The sequence below is a fragment of the Fukomys damarensis genome, unplaced genomic scaffold (genome assembly GCF_012274545.1).
Source record: "Fukomys damarensis isolate Sample0158 unplaced genomic scaffold, DMR_v1.0_HiC HiC_scaffold_37, whole genome shotgun sequence".
NCBI classification, from domain to species: Eukaryota; Metazoa; Chordata; class Mammalia; order Rodentia; family Bathyergidae; genus Fukomys; species Fukomys damarensis.
Window position 1 is genome coordinate 53,126,899 of NW_022900949.1, and position 11,490 is coordinate 53,138,388.

Below are 11,490 nucleotides of genomic sequence, written 5' to 3' on the forward strand. Positions count from 1 at the left end.
CTTACTCTTTGTTCCTCTTCTGCCCCTTTCCTTTCCCATTTGTCTTCCTTTCCTCTCTCTCCTCTCTATTCCTTGACATCTGACCTACATGATAGTGCTGCACTATCCCTGGGTCTTGACATGCACCATGCCAGGGTTATACTTTGGAATGGAGCAGTCTCCTTGATAAAATGAAATGAGCAAATAGAACAGGAGGTGAATAACTTGTTAGTCAGATACCCTTAATTGTAGCAATTAATTTGTCATTTATTCTCAAGATATTGTGTCCATCTAAGAGCTACCAAAGGTTTTAGAAAAACATTGAATATAAAGTTGGAAAGGAGTGGAAAAACTCCTCTAACTTTAGACAAGTTGTGCAACTGAGAAAGCCTGAGCCTCCTTGCTCTTTCTAGTATTTCACACAAGGCTACACATGTAGCAAACACGCAATAAACTGAGTAAGTAGGGCATAGTAATAACCATACACAGGTAAGTTCCCTGGGTTCCTTATCATTGATATCAATGGAATACTGCTTTCTTTCACGTTACATGGTTATAAGGATTAAATATGTTAATCTATGTGAAATGCTTAAAACAGTGAATAGCATATAGTGAGAAGTCTACATGAGTTACCCAATATAAAGTAGTTGCACTGGTCTGGCTTTTGTTAGGAAAATAAAAAAAAAAAAACATTCTTGGTATTCCGAATGGGAAGGAATTTCAAAGAAGGAATTAGAGGATCAAGATCTTTAGAGGAGCAGAGCGGATGCAAGCAACACAATCCCACCCCAGTGTTTGTGAGGTCATGAACTGCTGCACCAGTGTGGCGGGATTCTCAGGAGAATGCCTGATGCCTGGTGGGGAGCCAGATTCCTGCCTTCTCCCACTGGCATGGGAGAAACAAGCTTTCTGCTCTTCCTCCCCTTCACATTCCTCTACGTGCACCTCTCTGCTGTTACTCTTACAGAAACCAGAAAAGATGTCAGTTTCTAGATAGACTCCAGGTAAGCCAGTTTCCACGTCTTCAAGGCTCAGAGGAAGCCACAAAGGAGAGAAAATACCAGGCAGAGTGGGGATAGTACTCAGGGCAGATATGAAGACTACCTGAGATTGACAGTAGAAAAGCATATTGTGAACTTCTGAATTCCATCAGGATAGGAGAAGCGGATCGTAATGGAAGTGAAGTCGGATGAATGTGCCCATTCAGGGAATCCAAAGCCAGGTAGGAAAATCCGGGGAACGAGGTGGTAATGCGGTGAAGAATAGTCCTACAGATAATGAGGCACATTTAAGAATTTATTGTAGCCTGGCTCTGTTATGAATAATTTATACATGGTAACTCATTTAATCCTTACAAACCCCAAACAGCAGATACTGACCTTGTGTACATTTTACAGATGAGAAAACCATAGTCCAGAGAAGCAACTCATCCAAGGTCACACTTCTGATAAAATGGTCAGCCAGGATTTAATCGCAGTGATGTGTCTCCAGAGTTCAGTTTCCTCTTACTTTCCTGTAAAAGGAGAGAATGCTCAAACAGAAGTTGGCTGACCTCACCATGGGAGCTAGTTCTGGCTGAGCCCTGTTGCACTGACCAGTTTTCTAACCTTAGAGCAAAGGTTGTTTTGTAAAGCACAGCTTCTTACTTCACTCCTCTAGAAGCAATTATGTGCCACGATTAGGGATGTGTTCTCCTATCAAGGAGAATAAGGTCACACTTCTGATAAAATGGTCAGCCAGGATTTAATCGCAGTGATGTGTCTCCAGAGTTCGGTTTCCTCTTACTTTCCTGTAAAAGGAGAGAATGCTCAAACAGAAGTTGGCTGACCTCACACTCCTCTAGAAGCAATTATGTGCCACGATTAGGGATGTGTTCTCCTATCAAGGAGAGTTTGACAAAGTAACTGAGCAACTATGCTCCCGAAGGGCTGTCCCCCGAGCTGTAACCTGCCCTAGGAAACAGCTTTTCTTATTAGATTCATCTTCATTCAACCCACGGTGGCACCTGCTCCATGGTCTTCTGAGATCCAGGAAAAACTGGTTACTATTCAACAGTCACTAGAAAAGAAAAGATTTTTTAATTACTTTGCACATGACCAAAATAGGAAAGAGGAAAATGCATTAAGCAAACCGACCCTTGCCTTATTATAAGATTATGATAATCTCTACGCCTTTTCCAGGTGCTTATCTCCCAGTCTGCAGTACGTAAGGGAGAAAGGGGAGCATTTTCCTTAGAAAGCTAGGGCACCTATGTTTGGGCAAGAAAATAAAAATGTTCATGAAATATCGAGTTCAGGGGAAGCTTGGATATTATGACTTTGAATTTGAAAAGTTCTTACAACAGAAAGCAAGAAACAAAATCAAATCTTCCTCAACTAAGAAGCACATTAGCAACTCACGTGGCCTGGAAACAAGATTCTCTCCAAAACCTTCATTTGATGACTCAACATACATAAAAGGATTCATTTATCAGCCCCAGTGGCAGGATGATCAAAAATAGAGTCTTGCAGTAATTTTCCAAAACTAATTAAGGGGCTAAAATTTAGGAAGTAAAAAAAAAAAAAAACTAAATAAATATGGCTGAGAAAATGTAACACTTATCATTGGTAAGACATAGTGTTTTTGTTTTCACATTCCTGTGAGCAGAAATTGCCCAGTCCTTGTTAGGTATAAGCACTCCTATTAACTGAGAGACCTCAGTATTAGGAACCAAACTTTCCTGAGTCTCAGCACCTACCGTTGTTTTGTCTATATTCATATCCATACTATGTAAGAAAAGATGCAAACTCCCCAGTCCTCCAGTTGTTTCACTGTTAGATGTCTTGAGTGTTCTTCCTAGGCACTACAAAGGTCACTTTGGTCACAATTGTACCCCTCCACCTTGAGTTGGAAAGCTCCATCCCTGGGCCAAGTGGAGGTAAGGATGGAAGTGTTGTGGAAAAGTGAGGAGGCTCAGATCTCACTAAAAGTAGAACTCAGATAATTGTGGCTTGATTAGAGTGTTGGCCCATAAACTAGATATTCTTGTTCTTAAATAAGAATCTGAGTTGATATGTAAAAACCTCCTGATCTTTATACAACTACTAGTTCAACAATCTCTGAAACACTGAGTAGGTCAAGAAAGCATGTCTATGAGCCAGTTTCGTCCTCAGCGCCTTATAAAATGGCTCAGACCCATGAAAACAGGAACAAGGATAGTGTTGAGGGCAGAACCTATTGAGACTGATGTTGAGTTGGAGTTGTTTCTAACAACCAGGGATGTAGAGTCCCTGGGAGGACAAGACTATAAAAATAGCCTCACAGACATAGTCACAGGAGGCAGGATGAAGTGATGCAGCCATTTGAGCCATCTCTGAACAGCATGAGCAGAGGCGACCCAGTGTGAGTGAAGGGGAACTCAGCCTGTACAGCAAGGAGATCCATCTGGCTGTGGAGGATTCTCACCAAGATTCACCTACTGCTTTTGCTACAAATTTTAAAGTTGAATTTAATAACTGGGAACCTATTTTAATTCAGTTAATGTATTGACTCCAACCACGGCCCACTTGATAATACTACGGTGACCATTACATGGTTACTTCTGGGATAATGGACATTTGGGTTCCCAGTACATTAATGTTTGAAGAGTAGGGTGCATGGCCTTTCAAAGGGAGTAGGGAAGGAGGGCAGAGAGGATCGCGCATACGCAGCTGAGTGCTTTAGAGTTTCTCATCAAAGACCCTTTCTGACCTGCCTTCCCTGAGAGAATGCAGGGGACCTCGGGGCTCACACATTAGTTTTGCACGAGTGAGTTTTAATTAAAGCCCAGGGCTTTAAAAGCTCCAGGTTTCCCGCAGGTAACCTTTCAAACCACAGTTCCTTCTTTCAGAGAATTCAAAGCTTCTTAAGAAAACAAGGTGGCATTTTATCGAGGAGTGATCTTGTTTCCAGAGTTCTTTTTCTTGATGTGTTTTTTAATGTTTTGCGGTTTGCTGCTCACCGTTCACAGCGAGCCCTATCTCGGCGTTCTAGAGATGGGGAAATGAAGTGGAAAGCCTGCCCCCTGGTGCATTCTATGATGCCCCACTCTTCCGGGCAGCTGAGGGTTCAGCTCTGGCTGGGCAGCCAGCCGTTTGTGAAGGGGATCTCAGAGCAGGGATATTCCTGGGACTGCTGCTTCTTGCAGTCTTCTTAGTTGGCACTGACACTTCCCTGTGGATATACCATGTTGGATGGTGGAACTCAGGGTCATTTCTGCTCACTCCAGGTCACTGTGGCCACAGGGGCAGTAGGCACTGTTATTTTCTCTATTTTATGGACAAGAAAATGAAAGAAGAAGGGGTGTAGATGATGTTGTCAACAACTGTAAGCCGACAAGCCAGCCTGGCTTCAAACCCATGCAGTCCAGCTCCAGATGTTGTTCTGGGAATGCTACTCTATCCTGCCTCTCATACTTTCCCTGCTGTTAGCAAACATCTAGATGCAAACAATCAAATACATCCATTTGGCTTTCAGCATCTACAAGTTCAGGTGCTTTGCTGCCCTATGGCTAGACTTCTCAGCAATCTGCAGGTTTAGCTGCCTACGGCGCCCCCTGGCGGATGTTGCGCATCGCCTGGCTGGCAAGTGCGTAACATTAAACTGCTCATTAAAGTCTGTTAGGTCACTAGCTCATGCAGTGAGGCAGGGAGTGGAAGATCCCAAGGAGAATCAACTTGTGGGCATTATGAGAACCACTGGATAATAGTAGATTTTCACCTTTTTCCAACCCAAACCCCATAGTTAGTTTGCCAATAGTTCCTAGTCTTAAAGTGGTCTAGATACTGTTAGCTTGAAAATGAGCTTCCTTCCACGTCTATTATTATTACCTCGATAACTCAGGAGAGAGATTCTTGATGCATTCAGAGGCAATACATCAAGAGGCATTTCCATATGATTTGATCAACATGTTTCTGAGTGTCCTGAGCAGTTGCAGGGGCAGAGTTGGCGCCTGCTTCAATGGTGCTTTCTAACTGAAAACCTAAAAGCCAACACCAATGAATGTGGGGAAGAGAAAGAAAGGAACAATGCTGAATATCATTTTATGTGAGTCTGTGAGGAAGACAGTGCCATCCTCATCCAGATCATCCAGAGGAGGAGAGGAAAGAGAAGCTTACAGATGTCTCTGTGTGCCCAGCGCTTTACTTGGCCCATGCTCTTGGATCCTCAACTTCCAAGTGAGTTAAATATTATTATATGCATTAATAGATGTGGCCACTGCGGGCAGGAAGAACAGAATGTAAACTGGCACTGACTCTAGGACTCTTGTACACTGCGTGGGACTAAACTGACAACAGATGGAGAATAGGGGACAGATGAGAAGGTAGGAAGGCCCGGGCTTCATACAAGCTCTGTCTTTTACTGAGATTCACTTCACATATACCACCAGTCAACAAAGAAACCACAGGGAGAGACTTGCTCTTCTTCCTTGTGTCTCTGTAACTGAGTCTTGACCGGTTGCTGAAAAAATGTTTTGTATCACAGAAGGCATAAATTAATACCACCTGAGGGTAATGGACGAAAGCACAAGGTATACTCAGAAAGATAATATATAAGTCATGATCACTATTCTCAGGACCTCTTCTATGATTTTAATTCTCAGTTGTCTCTCTAGACACTCCCCCAAATGTGTCTGAAGTTAAGAACTAAACCTCCCATCGGAACATGGAGCCAATGTTTAAGACTTGTCCAATCCTAGGAGGCTGCCTGGTGAGCAGATTTGGAGCTCACTGAGTGTCTCATTCTCATTGCAAAAGACCCTATGAGTTCTAGTGATACCTACATCCTTCAGTGTAATTATCTGTTGAAGGCTGGCTAGCTAAGGAGACCCACAGCACGGTCTGTGATGAGTGAGACCTTGGTGCCTCCAGAGCAGATTGTCACAAGACTCAGGGCAGCCCGGACAGGGCCCCATTACTGCAGACCCAGCAGCTTGAGTTTATCAGTGCCACCAAGTTGATCCAACACAAAGAGGCTGCTTCTATTACCTAAAGTGCTGAGGTTAATGGGAAAACCAGAAGGCCAGGGTGATGTGTAATCATGCAGAAGGCAGGCTTTCTGTTTGTCTGACTAGGGAATTTTTCTCATTATAAAAAGGAAAAATAAAAACCAAACCATTGACTATCTCAAACCAAGATTAGGAAAGAGATTTAGACAACTCACAATATTAATATTTTTCTTCATTTTGAAATTCTGATCTATTTCCTCTCTAAAGTAGACCATACACAGGGGCAGGACAGGACATGTCCAGGGAGAGACACCCTTTATTCTGGTTGTTTCTTGAATAGGCAGTGCTATACTGTAGGTTGGCCCTTTATTTTCATTAGGAAAGGCTTTAGGCAGACATGTGGTTCTGGCTCATAAAGCACTTGATTATGAAGGTAACTTTTGGGTGTCTGTGATTATCTAGCAGCCTTTAGGGATCTATCACCAGTTCAAACTGGGAGCAGTTCAACTGGGAGTAAGCATCACCTACACGGTATTAGGAGCTAGCAAACAGACCCGGGCAGGCCCTGGCCCTCAGACAGTGGGTCCCAGACATGCCATCAGCTAGGTATTAACAGCAAACCCTGATTTCTGTGAACTATCAGCCATCCCAAGATTCAGCTGGGAGGTTCTCTGGAGGCCCATGGACAAATTCCAGATAGGAACCTTCTGCTGCTGAAACCCCCTGTTGGTTAGGAACAAAGTTCAAGGGACCCAAGTAGGAAGCGCATCATCTTTGAGTTAGACACGAAATCCCACTGCACAGTCACTGGAGAGAAAGGTCAATAACCCTTTATCCAAAATTCAGAAGGCTCTGAAAAGAGTAAACCTTTTCATAAGTTTGATGCTCAGACACATTTGGTAGAAAAGAATTTTATATCACTTAATGTAAATGCTCCAGTTTAGCCACAGAAATAACATTTGTGATTATGTAATAGTGCCCTCACCTCTGAAGGAGGTGCTACATAGTATATAAACTGCACATGCTATGTCACCTTTCTAAATTCCAAAATTATCTGATTTGTGGGGCACAGCTGGCCTCAATAATGTTGGATAAAGAGATGCAGATCAAGAATAGCAATAATAGCAGTTAACTCATATTTCAGGCCTAGCACCTACATACTTTATCTCTATTCTATCTTTTTAAAATCTTATTCTTTTATTTTTAACTTACATAAAAGCTGTGCATATTTCTGGGGTATCGCGTAATATTTCCAGATATATCCCCATACGTTGTTGTGTGTGTGTGTGTGTGTGTGTGTGTTTGTATGGAAAAAATACTCAAAATCCTTTCTTCTAGCCTTTAGGAACTACAGAGTACATTATCATTATCCATAGTTACCATACTGTATGAAACAACACGAGAACTGTTTTTTTCAGTGTCTTATAACTTGGTAACGGTTCCCTAATCTCTCTCTATCTCTCTTTGCCTCACTTTCTCCAGCCTCTAGTAGCTACTGTTTTACTCTCAACTGTTCTTGCCATGATTATAAGAAATGAATGTTCTCACTTTCATCTTATTGATAATGTGGGAAAACTGAGACCCAGAGAAATAAAATCATATGCTCAACAAAGACACACTTAGCAAGTGGCAGAGTTGATACTCAAACCCAACTCCCAACTCAGAAACTTGACTTTTTAACCACTGTCCTCTGCTGAGATGAAGTGATGTTAACTGAGCAATGTCCTGCTGCCTCCCTAAATGGTCTTGTTTTCTGGGCCAGAAATGAAATCTTACCTCAAACCAGCAATGAGTCTTTATCTTGGGTTCAGATACAATATGCATGGAGAAATCAATTGGTTAAAGGAAAAGCTTATGCTTTATAGCACAATTCCCGATAACAGCAATCATCTAAAGTATTTGTATGTTCAGGCCTCTTAACCCTGGTAATGACTGCTTTTCCTCAAGACAGAGTCCTGCTTGGCTGAGCCTTGTTTGAGAGAGACCTCTGCAAGGCAGAGCAGGACCTAAGGCAGTCCCTTGCAGGGCCTGGATCTTGTGAATGAATCCTTGAAAGAAGCTGAATGATCCCTTCAGGGCTGGGGCACTAAGTCAGCGCTTTCTGAGAGATGCACTTGCAATTTCCAGAGAGGGATCTAGAATACCTTTTTGCACCTGGCTTTTTACTGTGACAGCATCCACTGTGATAGGCAGGTTTACTACCTCCTGTCTGTTGTGGTGCTGGGTAAAAATTTCTCATAGACACAGTAAGAACATTGAGAGTTTGCTTCCTTTCCTGGACCCCATCTAGTGTGCTAATACAAATCCTTCTAATTTCCAGTTTGAAAGTCATACCACTTATCTGGTTGCTACAAAGGCTTCATCTCTCCCACCCTCACAGGGTTGACTTTTCCAAACAAATCCTATGTAATGGAATAAAGATCAAATTGAGCATCCCAGGTGCATCTCTTCTTAGTGATCCAAAATTTCCACAAAACTGTTTCATCCTCTTCAGCTAGGAAGGGCCAAGAAATGTGTGTGGCTTCTGAGGAGCAGAAGGCATTTATCTCTGTAGAATGGGGTACTTAGGCTACTTTTCCTGCCTCGATGGGTCCCTAGATGAGTTTTGGATTTGTATAATTACCTACTGCTTTCTAGAGGCAGTGTACTAGAACAGTCACCACCGTGGGCTTTAGAATCATATACTCTGGAATCAATCCCCAGCCTGATCCCTGTTATTAGTATGACCTTGGGAAAATTATTCAGTCATTGTAATACTCAGTTTCCAGTTCTACCTCCTTTTTTCATGAAAACTATCTCTCAAGATCACTTTGGGCATTGAATGAGGTAATGTCTGATAGACATTTAACATAATTCCTGGAACTGAGAAAGAAAAGCTATTATTGTTTAGTGTAATACAGGCACCTACTTGCAAACCAGGCATTGACCTGCAGTGCTGATGCCCTGGGAAGTCCTGCTAGCACAGTCTATGTTCTTGTATCCATGTGCACACTGCCTTCACAGACATGGGCCACTCATATGTTCCGTTGTTCCAAGAAATATATGAAGGAGAATCTGAGTTAGAGATTTCTGCAGAAGCAAGTCCATAGCACACTGAGACATGCCAGGCAGTCTGTACAAGAACCAGGTAGCTGAAAAAAGAGACAGATATAAAGAAGCATTTCCCTGCATTCTAGGGCAGGACCTTTTTCCACCAGCCGGTACCTGCCGGCCCTTATGTGTACTCCCTGTAGGATCACCCCAGGTTTCTGTGTCTATGGGTAAACTCAATAAAACTTGCAAAGGGGCATCAGTCCCAGGCATCTCGATCGATCAGCATCTTCCCAGTTGAGAGTTACAGGTCTCCACCCCTACACAGAACTCACTGGGAAGTCCCCTCCGCCCTTCACTCACCTGTCTCTTGCCTCATAGAAGGGGGCCTGTTGTTCCTGAAAGAAGATCTACTTTTCTTGTGTCTGGACTCCCTTTTGAGGAAATGGTCAGAGATAGGGCCTTTTACTTCAGCCCCACCAGGCCGCCAACGTATCCCTCTCCCAGAAGTCTATGCTTTGGAGATGGGAGGGCAGGGGGCAGGGTTTGAGCGCTAGATGTGAATTTTCCATTCTTATGTGGAAAATTCCATAAATTTCTCACTGGCATTTACCCTCTTTGGAATAAACTTCTAATTGATTTCTTTTTTTTTTCCTTTTTATCGAGTTTATTGGTACATTCTAGGTATACAGTACAGTTACATTCATTACTGGGATCTTTACATAACAGGTCTTGGTTCCCATGTTTTCCCCTTGTCCCTGCCCTCACTTCACCCCCCTAATTGACTTCTAAAGAATGCTGCTTGCAAATTAAATTACACTTTCCTTCTACATAATGTAAAGAAATATCCAATAGTCACCTCTCCTGGGTACACATCCCTCCTCTGGCTCCTGGACTGTGATTACATTACTGCCATGGCATTGCTTCCATTCAACTCAAGCTGCATGAATTGTTCCTCTTGCTTGTTTAATTGCCCATGTCTTATTACAGAGACAATTTATTGTTTTAGTGCAGCATAAAGTTCAAATATTTCATGAAAGATGAATGTAGCCACTGACGTTTTTATGCCCTTCTCAAATTCACACATACAAAACTCATGCTGAAAAGTTCTCAAAACAGTTGTGGCCAATAACCACAAAGTGTCAAACCCTCTATGCATTGATTTTTTTTTTAAAAGGAGAGATTCTAAATAATATGTTCCATACTGAGATGTGTGAATTTTTGCCATTGGATAGAAAATGAGGTTAGAAGACTACAGCTTGGAGTCTTAAGTTTTCAACTACTTCTTCACGATTTGAGCACTTGACCGTTACCCATTTTATTTGAAGTGTTATTTTAAAAATAAAGGTTCATCTGTCCCCAAAATAAATTAATTAATAATATGTTCTTTCCACAGATTTGTTAGGGATCTTGGGGTGAAACTGACACGTTAGCAGTGAACTACAGAGATGCACACGACTACCTGGATGATAGCCAAAGAATTGTCTTGAATTAAAAATAAAATCCAATCTCCAGAGGCCACACACTACACGATTGCATGTGTGTCACATTCTCAAAATGCAAAACTATAGAACTGGAGAAAGTGGTGACTGCCAGAACTTAGGAAGACAGGTAGGAGGAAAGTGAGTATAGCTATAAAGGGGACCACATGAGATCCTCGAGGTGCTAGAAACGTTTTATATCCGACTACACCAACGTCATTGTCCTGGTCATGGTGCTGTACTGCAGCCTTGCAAGATGTTATCCCTGGAGAAAACTGAGTACAGGTGCACAAGATTTCTCTGCATTATTTCTTACTACTTCATGTAAATCTTTATAAAATTATCTTGGAATATATTTAATTCAGAAGCACATTGCAAAATAAGGTGGCTAGAAGGCTAAAGTGTAGATGTATGAAAAGGGTAGGGATGCAAGGGTATCCTGCAGAATTCTTTCAACTTTCCTCCATATTTGAAAACTTTCATCAGAATATGTTGGAAAAAGTATATTGGAAACATGAATAATAACTTGTAATAACTATCTATTCAGGGGAGCAGATACAGGATAGGACCTAATCTGTGCAGTGAGGGAAATCAAAGCTCACCATATGGCCCAGAAGGTGGAGCAGAAGTGGGTCTGTTTGTATGTGAGGAAAGAAGGAGGTCCCTGAGGAGAGAGACTAGGTGTTTGGAGTGCACAGACCTCTCTGGTCCTTCTAGAAGCCGGAGAGCAGCTGGACCCCACCCCAGAATTCCCAACACAGCAGAGCCCTGAGCACTGACACGAGATGAGGGAGTCTGGATCGCCCCAGGCTAGAGCCAGTGCTCATCACTTTGCCAGGATTCCCTGAGCTAAGAATATGGACAAGAGCAAAACGTGAAGTTCATGATGCGTATTCCAAAGTATAAAACCGCATTTGTTCAAATTGTGTTCCAATCATTTCACAACAGTGTTAAAATAATACAATCCAGCAACGGCGCAGTGTCCCCGGGCTTTCTGTGTTCTGACCTGGTCATGCAGAGGCTGGGGCTGCTGAG

At 42.5% G+C, this 11,490-nt stretch overlaps 1 long non-coding RNA gene across 1 annotated transcript; it reads left to right on the top strand.

Annotated features, from left to right (window-relative positions):
* The first annotated feature begins 845 nt into the window (after positions 1–845).
* Positions 846–10,579, top strand: LOC104851050. Its single transcript, XR_777140.2, has 3 exons — positions 846–983; positions 1,133–1,201; positions 10,371–10,579. It is a non-coding gene; the product is annotated as an uncharacterized LOC104851050 (long non-coding RNA).
* The last annotated feature ends 911 nt before the right edge of the window (positions 10,580–11,490 follow it).